The following is a 22575-nucleotide window of genomic DNA, read 5'->3' on the forward strand; positions in this document are numbered from 1 at the left end:
TTTGGAGACATCTTTCCACTGTCTACTGTTTAGAGCAAGCAGGTAAGGGTCGAGGGACTAGAAATCAACTTCCAGTTTGAGCTACTGGCTCACTATGTGACCTAGAACAATAAAATAGGGTGGTAAAATCCCCTCACTTCCCCAGCATTACCTTTTTGTGCCTCTGTGCCCCTTGTTCTGTAATGGGAACAGAAAGCATTTGGTGGGATCCTCTCAGATCAAGGAGGGAAATATGCTTGAACTATGCAAGGTTAATTGTCTTTCTGTTTATTATATGTAGGTGCAACGACTCCACAGGCAGGTTTGAGCATTTTTTGCAATTAAGTTCAGAAACAGTCCTCTGACTTAGCAGACCTCTGAAGGTAAAAGCTGGTCATTTTATGTGGACAGAGCATGCATCTGCCAAGGCTGGGACCACAGATCTCTCTCTGTAGTTGTTGAGTTTCAGCAGTATTTGCCTTTTTTGCATTTCACTTTCCCTTTGAAAATTTGGAGGTTTTATTAACATAAAAAAGCCTGAGGAAATTTTGTGGGCTGTATTTTAGGGAGAATTCTGACACAAGATATGGATCTTTTCCAGCAGTTAACGCCTTCTCAGAGTCTGTTGAGACAGCTGAACAAAAGAGGCAAACCTCACAATGGCTAAATCCCTTACAATCACTTTAACCCAAACCAAAATAGCAAAAGAGATATATAGGCAACTAAATGCTTGTGATCCTGAGGACTTCAGTTAAGCAGTCCTTCTATTTTGATCAAACCTTTACTCTCAGGCAAACATGTTAAATCCCCAATGTATTGCTTTAAGTCTTGGGTAGAATTGGAGGAAGGGACTTTTTTATGCTCCAATCAGCTACAAAGACAGTGGAAGAATGAGCTGTGAAGCACAATCACACTGAGCATCGATTCCTTGACTTTCCTGTTCTGAAGACATAAGGGATAGAGGCAGAGAAGAAGACGGTCTACTTTTTCAGGGTTATAAGCTTTTTCTTATACCTGCTTTGTTGATTTAACCTTCCCGTTCTGAAACAAACATAGCCTGGAACTGTAAGCCATCCCTTATTTAAAGCAAACCTGGTACTGCCTCGGAAGCTTTACCAAGAAATTTTTGTTTATAAGGAAGAGATTATAAAGGTTTGTAAAGCGAGATTAGGAAGAGACCTCTCCGTTTCTTCTTCCTCCTAGTGCACCAATTGTGTAAAGAGCATTTACATTTTCCTTCGGCTTTCATCCTTAAAAGAAAATTTAAAAATACGGCAGAAATTAGGCTGGCTATTCCTACGAGCTGTTTAGCAATACTGTCCAGCAGCAGAAGAGGAATACACCACGCCTTCCATTTTCTCAGTGAAAGTGGGAACACCGAGGAAATGTCTCCTGGAGGTTTTTTAGTATTGCAGCTCCGATGTACCTCCAACAAGGCAACAAGATACAATCTAATCTACAGTGAACAATCAGTGAGGCAATTAAAGAAAAAGACTAAAAGAGAGGAACACAAGTATATTCCCAGGCTTTTGATGTTGTCTTTGGTGGGTATTATTCTCCCTTTGACACCTCTTAGATCACCCATTAACAATAAAAGGAGCCATGCCCATCCACTAGTTACTAATAAAGTCCATTCTATGATTATATTTCAGAGATAATGTTATTGATTAAAGGTACAGAAGAAACAATAATCACATTTTAGCTGTATCATTTTCCACTTCATCTGTAATTTTATTATCACTTCACCAAAAGGCAACAAAGATGCTTAAGTTAATGAAAAGCTTAAGGTGTATCAAGCAAATTAATAAGAAAGAGAATTCCAAAGAGAACAATGCCTTTATTGAGGTGCAAAATGGTAGAGTCACAAAATTACTTAATTGCTACAGCCAGCTTAGTTTCCAGTGTCAGTAGCAGTGAAGGAGTTAATACTTGGGTGTTAATCAGTCAGAGAAATTCTTTGTGACATAAAGTGCTTGTAGATAAGCAGTAATATGCCTTGTTTTACAGGTTTTCTGTAGCTGGGGCAGGGTCCCTTGCTGCACAGCATATATTGAGAAAGACACAGATACACAGAACAGAGGTAATAGCTTTCCATGTCACAGCAATATAAACCAGACAGTTTTTATAAACTGGAAACATGGCTTTAATAGTACTTCTATACAAGAAATATCTCTGTGAAAATAGTAATATAGATGGGAATTTTTTTCCCTCGTCCTAACCAGAGGTAAAAAGGAAAGCCAAGCAACCCACATAAATCTATTCTCAAGCCTCACGGGAAACCCCATAGGTGAATTATGAGTCATAATAAGAATTATTTGTTGTACTACTGTATGCAATCAATCAGCAATTCAGACGTAGAAGATTTTTACCCTCTGTCTCTATCAGATAAACCCTATAACCCTTTAAGAGGACTTTAAACCAGATGTAAATTGATGTGAAGCATGAGCAACTCCCAATACAGCCACATTCAGAGTGACACTTCCCCTCCTTCGGGGGTTCTCAAACTTCTTCCATTCAGAATATCAAAGCTACCAAAACAGAATATATGAAAAAGAAAAAAAAAAAAAGCTTATCTTCAGATGCTCCCAGCTGCACAGTCTGATGGTTCCTGGACAGGTGGAAAATCCTGACAGAGGAATGAGAAGAATCTGGGGGCTTGTGAGTGATGTGATGTCCTAGAAAATAGTGAATGGCCAAGCTTTTCAAGGAAGTGCTGCTGAGAAGACAAGATACTGGCAACACATGCATGTACTTAACTCTCCTGAAGCCAACACAGGCTTTCAAATGAAACATGAAGTGGAGGAAATATCCTACAGAGCAAATAGTGGAGTAAGAGTGAAAATGCAGAAATCATAAAGAAATTCTCACTTTTTCCTCTATCTCTTGCTTGTCACAGAGTGTCACAGATACTAACAGTCAAATACTATAGATGTTTTTATGCAATGCTCCAGAACACCAAAGTTGAGACTCTGTAACTCTTCATCAAGGAGAGTATATTAGACAACAGCATCTCTGCTACTACACATCAATTTATATTTTCCCTCTGAAAACCCCACCCCAACATTTGTCATGATCTTCTACAGCACAGAGGAAGACATGGAATACACTGAAAAAGGAAGAGATTCCATGAACAATAAAACCAACTAAGTTAGGTTCTTTATGGGTTTGGTTTTGAGATTATCTAAACAAAAAGTGCCCTAAACAAAGGGAGTAATAAGAATGATATCCAGGCTCTGATTCATACCATTGAGATCTCTGCATTTAGGGTAAATGTGTGTGAAATATGTAAAAGGACTCTGGACCACAGACACAGTATCCTCCACACATCACCCAGGGAAGCCCAGCTAACCACAGCAGCAATCTCATGAAGAACCTTCCCCAGTTCATCCCCAAGGGCAACTTCATAGCCCACAAATTCCACAACTGTCTGATCACATTTACATTTTTCCAGCTTGGCAAACAGGTTATTATGGTGAAGGCATTTGAGGACAAGTTGAACATGCCAACTGTTGTTTCTGGGTTCCCAAAATAAATGTGGGTGTCATCCAGACATGCTGCTACATCCTAGTCTAACATCTTCCTCTCAAAGTTGTAAATAAAATGCTGGAATGTTGCTAGAGCATTAGAATGCCAAGGGACAGGACAGGCTTTACCAGTACCAACTGCAGAAAGCATTGTGCTCTCAGCACCCTGTCAGATGAGTTTATGCTCCCTGAAAAGGCATGTTTGTTCAAGAGTTTTAAATAGTTAATTAATAATATACAGAGGCTATTAACTCTCAACTGTAGTTAAAAAAGGGCTCAGTCACCTACAGTAAGTTTCAAGAGGCCAAAACTTTATTTGACAAAGTCATGGTCATCCACTTAAGGCACCAAAATGCAAATTCCTTGGCAATCCCTTAAATTAGGTAGTCCCCTGTACCCTCAGCTTCTGGGTCAGATAGTAAATATCTTCTAGAGCTTCCGACCAGAGGTTAAGAGGTGGAGCATGGTATCTGCACTCTCCTATTATACCTATCAGAAAGACTTTAGTATTTCACAGGCAGTTAGTCTCATCAGCTTGTGGCTCCAGTGTCAGGCACCAGCAATTACATAAAACTTCCAGTTTGCTGTGTCCTGTTATGAGGGAATCCAATTCTCTCAAATATGATGATCAAAAGAAATGCAACAGAATCAGATTCTGTGGAAAGAGCTGTGGATGAACACAGAATTGCTGGGCATGATGGGGCAATATGCAGAATGTATCAATTCAAACAGAAGTGATTTACTATAGCTTTGAATAATGAATCATGAAACTCAGGCCTTAATGTTAATAAGCATGAGCAGAACAGACAGCTATCAGTCAACTCTAGTATCACACTTTAACTGAGAAAAAACAGTTTACGCTGTCTTAGAAATCCAAAATTCAATCTGTATTCAAAAAATTCCTGGATATCCTTTATTAAATGAAGAGGAAAAAGAAGGGCAAAGGATAAGGAAAAGACTGAAATACTTAATGCCTTCTTTGCCTCGGTCTTTAACAGTAAGACCAGTTGTTCTCTGGGTTCCCCACCCTCACTGAACTGGAAGACAGGAACAGGGAGCAGAATGAAGCTCCCATAATCCCAGGGAAAATGGTCAGCGACCTACTACACCATTTAGACACCCACAAATCTATGGGGATAGATGGGATTCACCCAAGGGTGCTGAGGCGGCTGGCAGAATTGCTCACCGAGCCATTGCTTGGCAGCCCTGGCTCACCAGATCCCAGCTGACCAGAGGTTAACAAATCTACACCCATCTACAAGAAGGTCAGGAAGGAGGATCCAGGGAGCCACACACGTCAGTCTGATCGCAGTGCCAGAGAAGGTTACAGAGCAGATCACCTTGTGTGCCATCACACAGCACATACAGGGCAACCAGGAAATCAGGCCCAGTTAGCATGGGTTTGTGAAAGGCAGGTCTTGCTTGACTAACCTGATCTCCTTCTATTACAAGGTGACTCACTTAGTGGATGAGGGAAAACCTGTGGATATTTACCTGGACTACTAAAGCCTTTGATACTGTTTCCCACACCATTCTCCTGGAGAAACTGGCTGTTAATGGCTTGGACAGGTGTAGATTTTGCTGGGTAAAAAACTGCCTGGAGAGCCAGGTCCAGAGAATGGTTGGTGAAAGGAATTACATCCAGCTAGAAGTGGTGTTCTCCAGGGCTCAGTGCTGGGGCCAGGACTGTTTAATGTCTTTATCAGTGATCTGGACAAGGGAATTGAGTGAACCCTCAGTCAGTTCATAGATGACACCAAGTTGGGCGGGAGTGTTGATCTGCTGGAGGGTATACAGAGTGACCGGTACAGGCTGGATAAATGCACTAAGACCAGTGGTAAGAGGTTCAACACGATCAAGTGCCACATCCTGCACTTCAGCCACAACCCCATGCTGGGGAAAGAGTGCACTTCCCCCACAACTACAGACTGGGGAAAGAGTGGCTGGAAAGTGGCCTGATAGAAAAGGACCTGGGGGTGTTGGTCAACAGCCAGCTGAACATGAGCCAGCCGTGTGCCCAGCTGGACAAGAAGGCCAAAGGCACCCTGCCTTGTACCAGCAATAACTTGGCCAGCAGGGCAAGGTCACTGATTGTCCCGCTGTAGTCCGCACTGGTGAGGCAGCACCTCGAATCCTGTTTGGTTCTGTGCCTGTCACTACAAGAAAGACACTGAAGTACTGGAGCATGTCTGGGGTAGGACAATGAGTCTGGTGAAGGATCTGGAGTACATGTCTTACGAGGAGCAGTTGAGGGAGTTGGGGGGTTTTAGCCTGGAGAAAATGAGGAATGAGGGAACCATATTGCTTTCTTTAACTACATATAAATCCCCAAAACGAGGTTGTAGTGAGGTTCTCTAGACAACAAGCAATAACAAAAGCGGAAATGGCCTTAAATTGTGCCAGGGGAGGTTTCCTTCACTGAAAGGGTGGTGGTATTGGAACAATCTGCCCAGGAAAGCGGTTGATCCACAATCCCTGGACGTATTTAAAAGACATGTAGATGTGGAACTTAAGGACATGGTTTGGTGTTGGACTTGGCAGTGCTGGGTTCATGATTAAAGGTCTTTTCCAACCTTAATGATTCTAGGATTCTACACGGAGTTTTGCCATTATCCAAGTAAAAGTGCCTGAAAACAGTAAGGTTTGTAAAACAAAGAATCATCACCAAATTGTACCTTGACTGAAAATCAACCTCTTATTAAACAGAATTAGTTGCCATTGGTTGATCACATATTTTATGCAATAGGATCTACGAGGGTTCACTGTTTACCCAGTGGGTGGCACTCCATTTAGTAGTCAGACAAGTTAGGGAGTCAATGTACCAGTCAAAAATTACAGTAGTCCTCTTTCATTCAGAAAGCTGACTGCTACTGCCAGCTTGCATCATATTTGCAGAACAAGACAAATTTTAACAGAAGAAAGAAGGAGATTTATTTCAACAAAAAATAAAACAAGACAAACAAAAACAAAAGCATACTGAAGATGAGCAAATTCACTATCATTCATGTATTTTATGCCCTTCTCCTGCTTTCCCATTCCTAGATGTCCTGGTCCCAGAACATGGCCCTTAATCTGAAAAAGCTACAAAAACCTCACTTTATTTCAGAACTCCCAGCATTTGAAGACTAGTAAAAATGAAGACACAAAGTTATAATGATACTCTGAGATAAACCAGTAGACAAGTCAGTATGGAAAATTAACAGTGAGACGAGGTTACAGTTCCCACAGATGGACCTTCTGTGAATTATAGACAACAGTCTTCCTCCAAGTTTGCAAATACTGAACCCCAGGCAAAAATTTCCCTTCAGCAGTTTTCCTCACCACCACCTTCTTAATCACCTCTGCAAACAAAGGTTCAAATGAAGGTCATTTGAGGTATTGGCAACCACTTACAAAACAGAGGCTACCACTATCTTCCCTCGACAGATGCAAGCCCTGCTGGGAAAGAAGCCCAAAGTTGTAGTGCCTGTTGGTCCCTCAGTGCAGCATCATTTTTTTGACTCACTGCGTTTTCATTTCCTCTGGCTCACAGTCATAGAAACAAGCCAAGTTACCCTTAGGAAGGCTACACTTGCTGGGGAGTGTTGCAGGCTCCATCATGGTGCTAGTTTTGGCCAGGGCCCACCATTGTACAGGTCCACTTCCTAACCAGCTAGATGTCTCTCCTTCCACTAACATTTTGCTCTTTTCTCTCCTACAGCTTTAGCAGTGCCCTATTTGGGGCCAAAAGTGAGAAATTGTTCTGAAGGAAAATGCCCAGAGCTGCCCCTGCACGTGAATGGTCAGTGATCATAGGGCTATTTAGCTTTTTATGGAACACAGAGACTGGCAATTATCATATCCAACCCACTGTTTCAGCAATACCTAAATTAGTACCTAGATTAGGAGGGAAATATACCTAAATCCTGAGCCAAACAGTGGTTCTGACTCCCAGCTAACACAACTCCATGTTTATAACAAAAAATGCCAAGAAGAGGACAATGCTGAAGCTCATTCCCTGTAAATTTTATCATACAGTAGCAGCCATAAAGCATGGTATTCTTCTTAGCAACCTTGGCTGAATTTAGGGAGGTAAATTAAAGATGAAATGCTTTGTTTTTCAATCAAAAGCCCAATCTATTCTGAAGCAATGTATTTTGAATAATAAGTTGAAATTCAGATTCCCCCTTTTTTGAAGGCATTGTGACTAGGCTGTCCTGTGGTGCCGTAATACTCTGTAAACATATTTATCAATATTCTGTTTCCTCTCCATTACCACCTCTTCTTTACTCTTGGGACTAAAGGATCTTTCCCTGACATTTTAAAGCATTAAAACAGCTCGAGGGGTAAAGAAAACATTTTTCATGTAATCTTTGAAAAGTTTAGTTGTCAAGGAGACCAAGACCTTAGCAACCAGGTATGGAGGCCTATTCAGCACACTAACATGCTTGTGAAAGAAGGTGCAAGGATGCCAGTACACCTGGAGGCAAACATGCCTAGTGTTTCAAGAGTGCCTTGCTTCCTTTTATTACACAACTAAACAGTGACTCAGATTTTTTTCTTTTTGCATAGTATCATCTAGTGAGCAAAAACATGGTTAAAGGACCATACTTGGATGATATATTGCCTTAATAAATCACTGAATTGAGGTATGCTCTGGAAATGTCATTCACAGACTGACACTTTCCAAGGAAGAACAGGTCCAAGATCATATTTGATATAATTGCAGAATAAATGGCAGTCAACAAGTAACAAATTGGAAAGGTGCTTTCCCAACTCCAGGCAGAAGGGACACTATGAAATGAGTCTCTCTCTGATATTACTTCTGTTACCAGGATAGGGGCATGTCACACAATGCCCAGGCTAAGATAGAGAAAGACAGATGCTTGGCATTTTCAATTTGTACAAAAGTAAAGTTTTAAGTTTGTCCATAGTCTGTTTGCTAGCACTGGGACCTAGAGAAATGGATAGCCATTCATAGGTGACAATGCTTCCATAAGATTAACCACTAAACCAAAATATTTGTAAATTATAAAAGTATATGAAAGCAGAAGCATTTGAAGTCTGAAAGAGCCATGAATTCACCTCAAATACACTTAACATTGAATGAAATATAATAAATAGCAAATATAATTAAAAAGTATTTTGTCATAAAATGCATTGCTAAACATGTGCAAGGCACACTGATATCAACCTCAGGAATCCCTAGACATCAGTGTCAGAACCAGAGTTAGGGAACATCTTTGTCAATGATCTGGAGAATGCAGTGTGTGGATAGTACCAAGGCCTTTTTCAGATAGTCAAATGCCACACTGTGACACATAAGGAACTTCAAAAGCCAACCGAGTGAGTGTGCACAACACTCAGGGGCAAGCTGAGCTAAGTTTGCAACACCGGTGTAGTGGGTTTCTGTGGCTGGGTTTTGGTAGCAGGGGGGCTACAGGGGTGGCTTCTGTTAGAAGCTGCTGGAACCTTCCTCTGCCCAGTGGAGTCAATGCCAGCCAGCTCCAGGATGGGCTTCCTGCTGCTGACCAAGGCCAAGTCAATCAGGAGCGGCAGTAACACCTCTAACATACTTAAGAACAGAAGGTTGTGGTGCAGAAGGAATTCCAGCCACAATCTGGAGTAGGTTTTTCCTGGGTAGGACTTGTGACCCCTGTGGGGGACCCATGTCAGTACAGTTTATTCATGAAGGATTGCACCCAATGAAGGAGTGACCCATGGGACAGCAGTCTGGGAAGAACTGCCGCCTGAGGAATGGACTCACATTGGAGAGGTCCATCAAGGACTGTCTCCTATGGGAGGGACCCCACGGGAGCAGGGGAAAGATTCTTCTCCTTGCGCAGCGGCAGAAAGAACAACTGACCATAACCCCCATTTCCTGTCCCTCTGCATCACTGTGGGGGAGGAGGGAGAACATGGAAGGAAGGAGGGGTGGGGGAAGGTGTTTTTAAGGCTGTTATCTCAACTCATGAATCCTTACCTGGTTTTTCTTCTCTTCTCTGTCCAGTTGCAGAGGGAGAGTGAGAGAGTGGCTTTAGTGGGTACCTGACATCCAGCCAGGGTCAACCTGCTACAACCAGTCATAAAATGTTGGGTGTCATTAGGAAAGACAGTCACAACAAAACAAAGAAAATCATTTTGCCACTAGGGACATCTTGCTCCACCCATATTTTAAGTACGTTTGCAGTTTTGGTCTGTGCATCTTAAGACAGAACAGAGCAGTAGACAGACTAGAATTAGAAAAAAAGACACAGAGAGCCACAAAAGTGATAGAGGGGTGTACCAATAAATTTACAAAGAACAAAGAGAATAAGGAATCTATACATGGTAGAAAAATTACAAACTAATAAACACCATACTGCCATGGGCTATTTGACATACAGGTTTTTTTGTTTCTTGCTTACTTAATGCATTTCTTCTTAGGAAGTCCAAATGTGTTTTCCAGTATCTTGGCCCATTGTTCAGGGATCTAGGTTTAAGTGCAATTCAAAGATGAAAAAGTTACAAACTGCAGGAATTTGCTACTCTGGATGGGTGCTAATAAAATGCCTACCTTGCAACAAATTCTTGTTTGAATAAAATCTCTCTTCTACGTACGCCACAGTCTTGCAACCATCATGCTTGTCACATCATGCCCAACATCAGTGGTCTGGAATAAATATAAGGAAAACTTTGAGAAAGCAAAGAAAACAACCACCAACACTGATGCACGTGTCATTAAAACAGACATTACCAGGAAGAGAAAAGGCTTACAGTAAGTTTAACTCATGGTAAAATAAAGAGAGAACAGTTGCTTCTAATGGGAGGAAAGAGCATTTCTAAGCTGAAAAGATTTTTAGGGTTACGAAGTACGTTGAAAAACCACAGTCTGAATTATCAGTCTTCTGATCAGTTCCACTCCTCTAATGCTTCCTAGTTATTTAGCATTTGTACACCAATAACCTACATCTCAGCTTTCCAAGAGGCAGTTCTCACATTACAGATATGAAGTAATGGCAGATAACAGACTTGTCCACATTCTGTTTAAAAATCCCATTTTCCAAAGCATTGAGTTAGCTTGCAATTGTTTTGATTTTCCTTTTATTTCAAGTACTTTTAACTACTGCCTTTCATTCACAGTTTTAGGGGATCAGCTAAAGCAGGTTTAGCTCCATGAACTGTTTTGTGGGACAACTTTTCCCAAGGAAGAGGTGGTTGAATCTTGATTTTTGTTGTTGTTGTTTCTTACACATTTGATAACTGGTTTTCACATCAGCACTGAGAGGGGAAGGACAAAACAAGCTTAAAAGATGGTAGAGAACTATTTTCCACAACAATTGCATTACATCTTTGTTAAATAACATAGAAGTTGATCAAGCCAAGCTCAGTAGCTCTGTGTGGTCAGTCAAAGAATTTCCCAGTGAAAATTCCAGGTTTGTTTTTGGTTTTTTTTTTTAATTCTTATGAACTCGTGCTTCTTGCAGCTCCACCAGTGTGTTTAGCAAGTGCATTTTACTCAAAAAAGGAGCAAACTCACAAGTTTCAACAATTTCCTTTAAAAATCTCACACACAACCTATTTTTATGAATAGTTGACGCTTTCATGCAATGTCCTCTCTCTCTCACCTACTGTCCAGTGAGCTGTCCAGCAGAGATCACTTTGTCTAATACCCTCATTTTGCATTGAAATAAGTATGCTTTTTAAAAAAAAATTACATTTATGGTTTTTATACTAGTTCATCATTATTTTATCATAGCAGCAAAAAAAGAGAAAAAAGCCAGTTAACATTTAAAGTTCTGGGTTAAGGAGAAAGCCTACGAAATGCACACAAACAGAGCCACTTTTTTCCTTACTGAGTTGACATGACCTTGAGTAGCACATGAGTAGCAGTGAAGAAGGACAGGGCATATACAGCTTTTTCACAATAAAGAATAGGACCCTACTATAGTTGACAATCCCAATCTTCTCACAAGGATAAAAAATGACATTTCAATCCCATCTCAATTTAATTTTCCTCTCCATTTGGAGGACTAAATGTGATATTGTTTTTTGATCTTTACTAATTATTCTCCTTTTTTTCCTAACCCCAAATCAATTGAAGCATCATAGCAGTTTTCAAATTAATTATTAGATTTTTTCCCCTGACTCATTTCAGACACTTTTATTAGAAAAGTGATTGATATATTAACACCATTAATTACTTATTTGACCCATTAATTTTGTCTATTTGCACAAACCTAATTGAAACAGCCTACACTGATTCTAGGATCTCATTTTACCAATCAAAAATTAATTTTTGGATACTCTTGACTGCTGAATCTGTGTGACGGTAAAAAACACTGTTCCCACCTCACACATCTGTTTAATATTCCCACTCCTCTTTCTCAGTCCCGAAAAGACCTTCAGACTCTGCCCCTGAAAGATTCCTACGAGCTTCGTTCTCTTCCCTCAATAAACAAGACTATCTCAATAGGCCTCCATAAACGACAGTTCCTGTTCATTTGACATAATTTGCCTTTCCACTATCAAGCTAAATTTCTTCAATAGACTCTTAATTATTCTAAACCCATTATCTAATGCTATTATAAATGTTTAAATAATACTTGATATAGTTCTGGTCCCACTGAAGTTAATGGGAATATTGCTGTTGCCTTAATTAAGATCAAGATAAAATTTATATTGTTTAATTTGTCACATATTACTGTTGGGTGAAAACAACCTAGTTAGTATTCAGAGGTACTAAACAGACCCAGCTCCCAGACTAGAACTGGCAAGGCCTCAACACTTCTCAGAAGAAGTCTGGGAGCCTGTGCTGCACAGTGGGCGAGTAGAGAAGGGAGCAGTCACAGGGTCGTGCACTCTGCTGCGTATCGGCAGCCCCAGAAGGCTTCCCACGCTCCGGGATGCTCACAGCCTTTAAATGGAGCACTTGAGTCAGGATTCGTCAAAAGGACAGGAAAAGCAGAGAAGTGAGAAAACGGAGAAAAGCCTTCCCCGATGTGAGAACAAACCAGAGACATTTTCCAAATTATTTGATCAAAAATCTGGACAATTTTAAGTGAAGCATTTTAAAAAATCTTTGGCAAAAGATACTGTGCACATTGATCAGATCTAGTTCAAAAAGAAGTACATCTTTTAAAACAGAAACTAAATATTACCAATATGAAGATTTTCTTTTTTTTGGCTGGTGACCATTTAGTTTTCATTAAAATTTAGAAAATAAATTGCAAGCTTTTTTCAGACTACCAGCAAAGCCATGGTTATTCTTATACTGTGCATAAAGAGACTAAGTTTTTAGAAAAAAACTAACAGATAAACTAGAATTTTGATTTACTTACACTTTTTAATGTTTCCTACAGTCTAATATTATATTCTGTTCTCTCATACAATACTAACTTTAGAAGAAAAAAACTAAGAAGCAGATTAATTTCTGACATCTTTGTTATGTTCACGGCCAACATGTGATCACACCTACATTATAAAATCTCACAGTGCATTACTTCCAGACTTCCATGAAGGTGCCTCCCCAGAGGGTCTGGCTTACCAGACTGACATGTTCCAGAGAGACATCTGAAATTCCTGCTGAGATCTCGGTTCTGTTCCTCTCACTGGGAAAGTCCCCCAGACTCTTCCACATTTCTTTACAGATGTATTCATCTCAGAAGGCTGCTGCCTTCTAGGACTATAATCAATAAAGGCTGCCGAGGAGCTGCTTCACCTCCTGTTTTGGGAAGTGAAAAAGAAAAGCATCATGTAACACATAACTGCTGCTTCAGAAGGCAGAGGGGCACAGCAGGCTATTGAAAGGAACAACAGCCCCAACAGTCCAAAGAGATGGGCATTTATGCCCAACTCCTCTCCATTTGTAACCTATTTCTAACCCTTTCATGTCCTACCAGCCTCAAAGAAAGATGAGCCTCAGCTTCTTCCCAGTAGCCAAGTGGAGAGCTTATTGAAACACTGAAGGCAAGGCCCCTTATCACTGCAGCATGTCTGGATATGGTGAGCACAGCAGCAAATTCTGAAATGCAGGAAGAAAGGTCATAGGTGATTTAATTTTAAACTATATATGCAAACAGAAAGGGCAGAATTCCCTAGTGGGCTCATTTGCTGGGATTTCAACATGTATCTAGAACTACTAGGTTGGAGCCCTGAAAATTACTTTCTGGCTATCAGAGCTGAGAATCCTAACAAAATCCTTAAGTACTCTTGATTTTACTTTTTTTAAATTAAGATTCTGATTTATCTAGTCCGTCACCTCCTCAGAAGTCTTCACACCTTGTCTTGCTCTCTCTTTCTAGACTGCTGGAAGCATCTTGCCAGTGAACAGTATCTGTTCAGTGAATTCAGAAATAAGGTTGCTTTGTCACAGACCTGAGACATATGACATCCTATAGCTGGAGGCATTAAGAGGCTGCTTTCTGTCTTCTTTTCATGGATTCAGAGTATGTGAATCACATGGATTCACAGTATTCACAATGTAAAGAAAAGCATCTAGAATCCTACCCTGAATCTCTGAGGAACTTGCTTGGAAGCTGTCCAAGAGCTCCTAAATGATAAGACTGTCTTTTTCTGCCCCTTATTCAAGACAAATGCAAAATGTCTTTAAGTGGGTCTCTAGAAATAGATTTCAGTATTTCAGTATTTCAGACCAACAGCAGATTTCTGAATTATTAGTAGGATCTTGTAGTCTTAACTTCCTGCATGACCCCAGAGATAGAATTCAGGCCCTCACTTCACATTTGAGTTCCCATTTGTGGTTTTGTTTTTGGTTTTGTTTTTTTTTTTTTAACTGGGAGAGTTCCGCCACACTGATTTGGCCCATGACATTCTATTCCACTGTAAGGTATACTCAGTAATTAACCCTTCCTGCCCAAATCAACCTACCCATTACAGTTGCTTATGTTGGTCCTAAACATAAGTGTAAAAAACAAATCCATGAGGAGTCTATGTCCCTTTGCGAGACAACTGTGGTCTTTGACAGTAACCAATGACAATGCTATGTTTTCATTATCTTCCTATTCTTATGGTTCTATAACGTTTCTCTATCATGGTATTTATTTGCATCAGAAGAGAATAGCAAATACATACTGCAAAGTGCCTACTACAAAGTAGTACTTGTATATAAAAGCAATTTCAGGCATTTATAATACTGACTGTAGGTCATCAAATATATTCCCTGCTGTGAAAGATCATCTTTGTTGTTCTTATGCTCTTCTTCTACTTGTTTCATCTTCCACAAAGAGAAATACCCTTATCTGTGCATACCCACTCTAACACAAACTGTAATCTTCAGCTTTTATCTGTATTGTTCTTGGGGAAAAATACATCATTCCATATGAGCAGAGACAAATCTGAGTAAAATACATTGCACATTCATTAATTTACAACAGTACAGCTCTTAAGAATGTTTTGGGCAAGTTTCAAATCTCTACATTGTTTGTCAGAGCCACAAACAGTGTATGGTGTTGCAAGAAGTTTGATATGGAACAGGGGTTTAATTTACTTCTTTAAAAAGAAGCACATAAACAGGTGTGTTCTTATTGTTGTCAATTTTCTGTCATGACACTTTAAGAAAAGCTCTGAGTAAAGCAAGACCAGACTAAAAGATAGCACTGCTTAGGCTCTTCAGCTGCAAATGAGCATCCACAAAGCTCACATGCCTTGAAGCTACAAAAGATTATCCTTTATTCTTCATCTCTCTCTGCCCTTTGGAAATGCTAACCTACTGTATACAAAAACTGTGCATATCCTGCCTGGTGAAAACCATCACCAAACACCTCCAAACAGTTTTCTTCTGTGTTAATTTGCTTCTTGGCGGTAGCTATTTTTAAATGCTATTGCATTACACTTCCACAGTTGTACTCATATGTAGGATCAGATTTTGCATTCAAATATTCAGCTCAAGAAAAAAAGAGATCAAAAAATGCATCTGTTCTATGCATATTGATCTCAACTGCTACTTCCCGACTCTTAAACTGAGAGTTAACCCATCTCTCAATGATGTTAACTCAGGTTGCTATAAGTTCAGTTGTTGTCATCAGCCCAAATAGACAGCTGGGTGTCTTGGGATGGAGGGATGTGCTGGCCATGAGCAGAGCTGCAGCAATTCTCAGCACCAAGCAAGACTAGAACTAGTGGGAACCTTCAATCTTGGCTTTGCTGGCTTAACACCATTACACTACAGCCATTGACTGGGCTGCATGACAAAAATTTTATTTACTATTTTACTATTTAAAGGAAACAAGGATGCAAAGCCAAAACCAAGAACACAGGAAGTTCTGCATCCTAAAGCTGCAATTCTGTTTATAAAGAAAAATGCACTTTTAAAAATCCTCATGTTTTTGCAGGATGTTGATGGGATTGCTGTTGAGCTCTTTTCAGAATTATTCAAATTGTGGATTTTGAATATTTTTCCAGTCTGGATGTAAAGTCTTTATTTGGGTGTCTATCACACAGAAACACAGTTTACAGTACACACTTTTAAAAGTGTAGGTGTTTGAGAATGGGCAGGTCGAAGGGAGGATTGGAGATTTTTTGATAGATCTGTAAAAATCAACTTTTCATTGGGCATCTACCTGTTCACAATTTCTCTGAACTTTCAAAAACTTTTCCAAACTTTTCTTACCTTTTTTGTTAAACCTTAAGACAAATAAAATCATAGCAGATTATAAACAAACCAATAAGTTTGTAAAGTGATTGCATTATTAATAAAAGAAGCATCACCTTTGTGGCTGTTTGTCTAATTACAACACATGTCCTATAAATAATGGAAAGAAGGACATCTCCTGACCTCAAACAAATAGTTTTCTTTCTAACTTAGGGAGATTACTGAGAGACAGGGAGCTACATGCACAGTTTACTCACATGAGTTTACCCTGGGTGATTAATCAATGCCACGGAAAGGTACTAATCCAAGTGGGCTTCCTGTGCTGTAGAAATCCATCACATCTTCCTTTCCTAAAATGCCCAAAGAGATGGTGAAAGAGGAGGGAAGGGAGCCAAAACTGACATCGGAGAGAAGAGTACAAAGTAGACAGGAGCTTACACAATTGTAAAAGCAGGTTGGAGAGGAGACTGCCTGGACCTACTTCACACATTCAGTTTACCTACATGTATGTATGAAGTCTAACACAGTTTAACAAAGCCAAGTGCAAAGTCCTACACCTGGCTTGGGGCAGTCTCAGGCACACCCCCAGTTTGGGCAGAATAGTGATTGAGAGCAGCCCTGTGGAGAAGGACTTGGTTGATGGTTGATGAAAAACTCAACATGAGCCAGCAGTGTGCTCATGCAGCCCAGAAAGCCAACAGAATCCTGGGCTGCATCAAAAGAGGTGTGGTCAGCAAGTTGAGGGAGCTGATTGTCTCCTTCTACTATGTTCTCATGAGTCCCCACCTGAAATAATGTGTACAGTTCTGACACCCAACACACGAAAGACATGGAACTCTTGGAGGAAGTCCAGAGGAGGGCTACAAAATTGGTAAAGGGGACTAGACCATCTCACCTATAGAAACAGGCTCAGAAAGCAGGGACTGTTCAGTCTGGAGAAGAGAAGGTTGCATGGAGACCTCACAGCAGCCTTTCAGTATCTGAAGGGGACCTACAAAGAAGCTGGAGAGGGGCTCATCATCAGGAAGTGTAGTGATACAACAAGGAGTAATGGGTTCAAAACTGAAAGAGGGGAAATTTAGGTTGGACATAGGGAAGAAATTCTTTACTGTGAGGGCAGTGAGACACTGGAATAGTTTGCCCAGGAAAGTTGTGGATTACCCATCCCTTGAAGAGTTCAAGGCCAGGTTGGATGGGATACTGAGCAATCTGGTCTAGTGAGAAGTGCCCCTGGCCCTGGCAGAGGGGTTGGAACAAGATGATCTTTAAGGTCCTTTCCCACCCAAATCATTCTACGATTCTACACAGGAGATAACACACTGCAGGCATAGCCACCCTGGCATATCCCAAACACGCCCAGCTTACTGTGCACACAAAGGCTGATCAATGGGTCGGTTCATCACATCTGCTCTTTGTAATCTATGCAAAGATGTAGCTACTTTTCTGTGAACCTATAAGCTGAACTAAACCCTAGCAAAGAGGGAAAGATCCCCACCTAGGGCATCAGGCAGTAGGTAATCACAGAAGGACAGTAGTCAACACTGGTGGGGTTGATAGACCTGAATTCCTAGCTGGATATTTGAAGAAGCACTGTTTCAGCCATTGCTCGAGTTATTATGCGACGTTACTGAAACTAGAAATAGGTAGGTTAAGCCTATGCTTAATCATACAAGGTGCTGAGCAATCTAGTCTTAAATAAGATATGACTCAAACATTTTAGTGGCCTGTGTCTCTTTGTCTAAAAGGATTAAACCTTTCCTTAACACCACAGCTAAACATGTTCACAAAAGGCAAAGTTCACAGCAAGAGTTCTTTAATTAGAGAGCATATTAGCAAATAAGGCAAGCTTTTAATTGCAATTTCACAAACATCTAATAATATAAAGAGAGTATTACATACCAAATAATAGTGCTGCCATGATACTATTAATCATTATGTTCTTTTTTTTTTTTTTTTTTAAAGAGCAGCAATCAGTCTCAGATTAGTTATCTTGGTATCATAGAGATGGTAACTCATTCAATTCATGTCCTTATTTCATGGCTATGGAAGCACATCCATTTTACTAGAAAAGTGAAACATTAAATTCTCCCAGTATTTTCTTCTTCTTTTTAAGCATACAATGGACTAAATTCTGACCTTAGTTACATCCATATAACTTCAGAATTGTATGGTTGAAACTAACAACAAAATAGGACCGACTTTGTGAGCCTATTTCTGCATACATTTAATTGAGCTAACCAAGCAGGACAAGGTTTTGTGTACAAAGGACTTTTCCATTGTTTTTATTGTAAAAACACTTTTTTCCCCCATCTCTGCCTCACTCTTTAAAAAAAAAAATAAAAAGAAAAAGAAAAAAAGAAAGATGAAGCAAGTAGGAACAATGCTAATTACATTTTGTATGCAGTAAGAATGGGCAGGAGGATAGGGAGGCATGGAAAACAGGCCCCTGCAGAAAACGTGTGGAGGATGAAAACAAAGTTCTCCTGAGATGGATAGAAGTTTCTGTTCCACAGGCTTTGAAATGAATGGTTCAGATGTTGTGAACACAATGGATAGTAATGATGATTACTTTTGCCAATGCCTATGGTGATGTTATAAGCTAATTATATTAGTCATTTACGCAAAGGCAAGATGCCTTTGATAACTACTATTTGGAGCAACAATTCAGCATGTTGAGTCACTGTTAAGTCACTCCTAGAGACAGACTCCTATTCAACTTACACCCAAATGAGTCTTCAGCAACTTTGTTGAACACAGCAGCTTTACTCCGCATTTAAACCTTTATACAAAAATCCAGTTTTGGCCATTTTTTATACATGCATTCCTTTTTATTTTTCACAGACCAGTTTGACCTAATCACCTAATTCACACTTCATGGAATTACATTAGTGCACATAATGTATCTGAAGATACCTGATGTCCATAAAAAATATTAGTCTCCATTTAGCTTTATCTATTTTGACATTTGCTACCCTGGTTCTTTGGAGCCATTAATTTCTCATTAAATGATAGGGAATACAGACATATTACTCAGTGGGGAACATAAGCACCAAAATACCATTTATATTAGTGAAAAAAATTTCTCCTTTAAATCTTTCTTGAGAAAGCACTGGTTTTTCATGAAAACCTAAAAGTGTCCATTTTATTAGAAAACCAGGATCATGCCCACAAATCTCATCAAATTCCCCCAGGGTATGAACAACTTTTCAGAGAGAGGAAAAAGGAAAATTAAAGTTAATGCATAATGATTTTAAAGGACTACTCTCCAGGGTTTTCTAGATGTTTCTGTATCATTAGAGGAAGACAGATGTGGCAACCAGTAACCTATTTTAATATTCCAAGTTACATTCACTTCTTGTAGCTCAAGATTTGCTTGTTGAAAGTGAGATTTTGAGAACACTTGAGCCTCCAGTCTTTGGACCCATTGGTCAATGACCCTTCTCAGTCTTCAGCCAAAATCATCAAGACTCAGAGGAGCTAATCAACTGCTTTAATTTGTCTCCTAGCACAAATGCTTACCAAAGTCTCTGCCAGCAAAGCTCCATTATCCTCAGTGAAATCTTTCTGTTGGGAAGTGGAGGGCAGACATCCACCAACTTTGCACTAGCAAATAAATCTTCAGCACAGAAGTCAGTTTTCTTATGGTGGTAGGGCATAAAAGGGCCCTTACTCAAGACAGGACCTGTTCTCTAGGTCCGTAAGTCCACAGGTTTCTAAGGCCATAAGTGTCACAAATGACTTCTAAAGCCAACACAATTTATGGCTGCAATGGGAGTAAAGTGAGATTTCTGAGTCCTCCCAAGTTACTGCAGTTTAAAAGCCAACGAGACAAATGGCAATTTTGTGCCCATTTCAAGAGCTGCACATACCATGTATTACTCTGGCTTTGACTGATCAGTCTTCCTAAGGCTAAATGCTCCAGAGTCTGCCCAGCCAGGAGCTAAAAATTATCCCATCCTCAGATAAGTAAAGCTTGATGTCTGCCCTCCAGATCACCTGGGATTCTTCACATATTCACGAATCTGATTTCCCAATAACTGTACTATAGTTTTTAATTGCAGAAAAAATAAAATTACATCTGTGATGAATTTTCTTTGTTTTCAGTTTCTCTCCAGACCTTTGACATCTTAATCCACATTAACCCAAAGCTTTTAAACCTTGCGTATATGACTACTATTGTGACTAGAATCCAATCAAGTCTTTATTAATATCCACTGAATTCTTAAAAGAGATATTGTGGGGAAGATCAGAGTTGTCATCATTGTAAACAGGAAGTAGATTTTCAGAGAACTGTGTCCGGACTTCCCTACACTCAAGTCACTTGAGGTTTGTATTGCCGTATATCAGGAAAGCCTCCAGTAAGAAGAAATAGTAATTCACATGGCAAGGATACAAGAAATAAAATTCAGAAATCATTTTTGGTCTCTGCTCACTTTTATGAGTCAGTAATTTTTACAAGTTACCTTTATTGTATATTTCCACTTCATAAATCATTGAAATTGTTTTCAAGCACAAAATTGAAGGAGGCACTGCTAGGGATACAATTTCTACTAATTCTTGTATTAGCTAATTCCAAGCAACCTGCAAGGCTCATCAGTAAGAAAATGCTTGTGTTTATATATAAAATATGTACAGTAAGTATGTTAATTTTTACATCATAATTTGTTTCAAATATAGTAATTGTCAAGATCACTTCACAAATCACTGTCCATTTTCCAGCATTTCAACCAGTCCTGGTACTGCTGTTACTTTTTTTTTCCTCAAGGGGTCAGTTCCTTGTTTGATTCCTTTGAACTTTGCCTGATGCCAGGTGTTTAGAGGTGGATGAATAGTGACAATAGCATAACACATTTCGTGAAGACTTTTTGACTTTTTGAAGGTCATTTCCAGGAGCTTGAGTTTGAAATGCTATCTAAGTGAACGGATTACAGGAGAGGACTTGATTCTTGACCTATGGGCTTTTTGTGTTTGCTAATTTTGAAAGACACTTTAAAGCCTCTCCTGAAGGATCTTTCTTATTTGTACTGTCTTTTATCTAAAAAAGCATTTGATGTAACTTTTGCTTCAGAGAAATCACTGTCTGAGTTTGAAAGTGGGAAGAAGATTCCTCTGTTGGATTGCTTTGTTGCTGGGTCTTTGCAACTTCCTTAACTTTCAAAGTCTTACTGTTCATATTTATAAATCTTGTCTGCTGGACAAGACTGTTAGGAATTTTTTGAGTAGCCCTTATGCTGTGAAATCCTTTCTGACACTTGCCTAGATAAGAGTGGCATCCAGCTGTGTAGCTGCAGTTTGAGATCCATTAACATTCAAAATCCAGTCTTTTAAAATTTTGTCAAGACTTTGGTAAATTACAAACTGTTTCCTTTACAAATACCATAGAGCCAGTGTAAAATTTACTTCTTGCAATATGTTAGTATTTCTGTTGTTTGTGTCCTGTCAAATCAGGAATATAGAAATGGAAGAGAAAATTGAACAATACAACAAAACATAAGACCATATAAGATACTTCATTTTCATCCTCCTAGTTTGGTAGCAGTCAAAGATAACCTGCTAATTGGCACAAACATGGCATAATGAGAAATCACAAATATTATCCATGTGATCCACTTCCGAATAGTTTATCATCTTACTAGGGCTTACTATTTTTGAGGTAAATTATTCTGAAAGTGTACAAAAACTCATGAGGGCCACATTTTTATGGGATCTGAACAGAGAACTGTAAGTTAAGTTCAGCCTTGTCAAAGTGGAGTTCAGGGTACAATTTTTTGTTGATAAGGAAATGGACTACACAATTGTCTTATCTCTTTTTCTGTCCTCACAAATAACTTCTGAACTCACTGTCCTATTTCAATCCAACCTGAAATGTCAAAGATAACCATGCTTCTATACAACTCATGAGAATTCAAAAGTGGAAGGAGAGCAGCGTCTCTGCTAAGGGGAGGCACAGTTTGGCTCCCTCATCCTCCGTTTGGCCCCCTCACCCTCTGTTTGGCCAACCAAGCAGCATGCACCTTGCCTTGCAGCTTCCCTGCACCTAGGGGATGATGTCACATGGGAAGGGAGAGAGTTTAATTCAACTCAGGGATTAAGAAACAAAAGCATTAGATCTCATTAGCTCTGCTGTTCTTGGAACAACAAACCCTCCTCCCCCCTGCAACCTCTATGACAGTCAGCTTTTCTTTCAATATATAATAATATTAATCCTTTACAGTTCTCAGCTCTATCTGGTAAGTCCTAAATTCTCTGATATAGAGGACTAGTTTGTGATTTTTTTTTTCCATTCTTGCTCATTTAAGTAGTCTCATTAACCCCACTATTCATGTAAGCCACCTGCTGTTTGCTTGAGCAAAGAATGCATAAAAGTGAGCAAGAGCTTTGGGAAAAGTAAAATTTCTACTTATACAGTTCACACGCCCAATGCTGCATATATTGTTAACAATGGCACTACAAATGCTTCCCATAAAAGAACATTTGGGACCAGATTTGTAGTTTTTTAAA

General features: G+C 39.6%; 1 long non-coding RNA gene across 2 annotated transcripts; it reads right to left on the bottom strand.

The window, feature by feature from the left end:
• Positions 1-9468: 9468 nt before the first annotated feature.
• LOC126640477 (uncharacterized) lies at positions 9469-13428 on the bottom strand. Of its 2 annotated transcripts, XR_007629051.1 has the most exons (5): positions 13361-13428; positions 13009-13185; positions 10039-10134; positions 9890-9954; positions 9469-9555 (listed from the first exon to the last, which is right to left on the bottom strand). It is a non-coding gene; the product is annotated as an uncharacterized LOC126640477 (long non-coding RNA). The 2 variants fall into 2 exon arrangements; XR_007629050.1 differs by lacking the exon at positions 9469-9555 and having other exon boundaries at positions 9774-9954.
• Positions 13429-22575: the final 9147 nt, after the last annotated feature.

The sequence above is a fragment of the Myiozetetes cayanensis genome, unplaced genomic scaffold (genome assembly GCF_022539395.1).
Source record: "Myiozetetes cayanensis isolate MyiCay16 unplaced genomic scaffold, myiCay2020 scf1, whole genome shotgun sequence".
In the NCBI taxonomy this organism is placed as follows: Eukaryota; Metazoa; Chordata; class Aves; order Passeriformes; family Tyrannidae; genus Myiozetetes; species Myiozetetes cayanensis.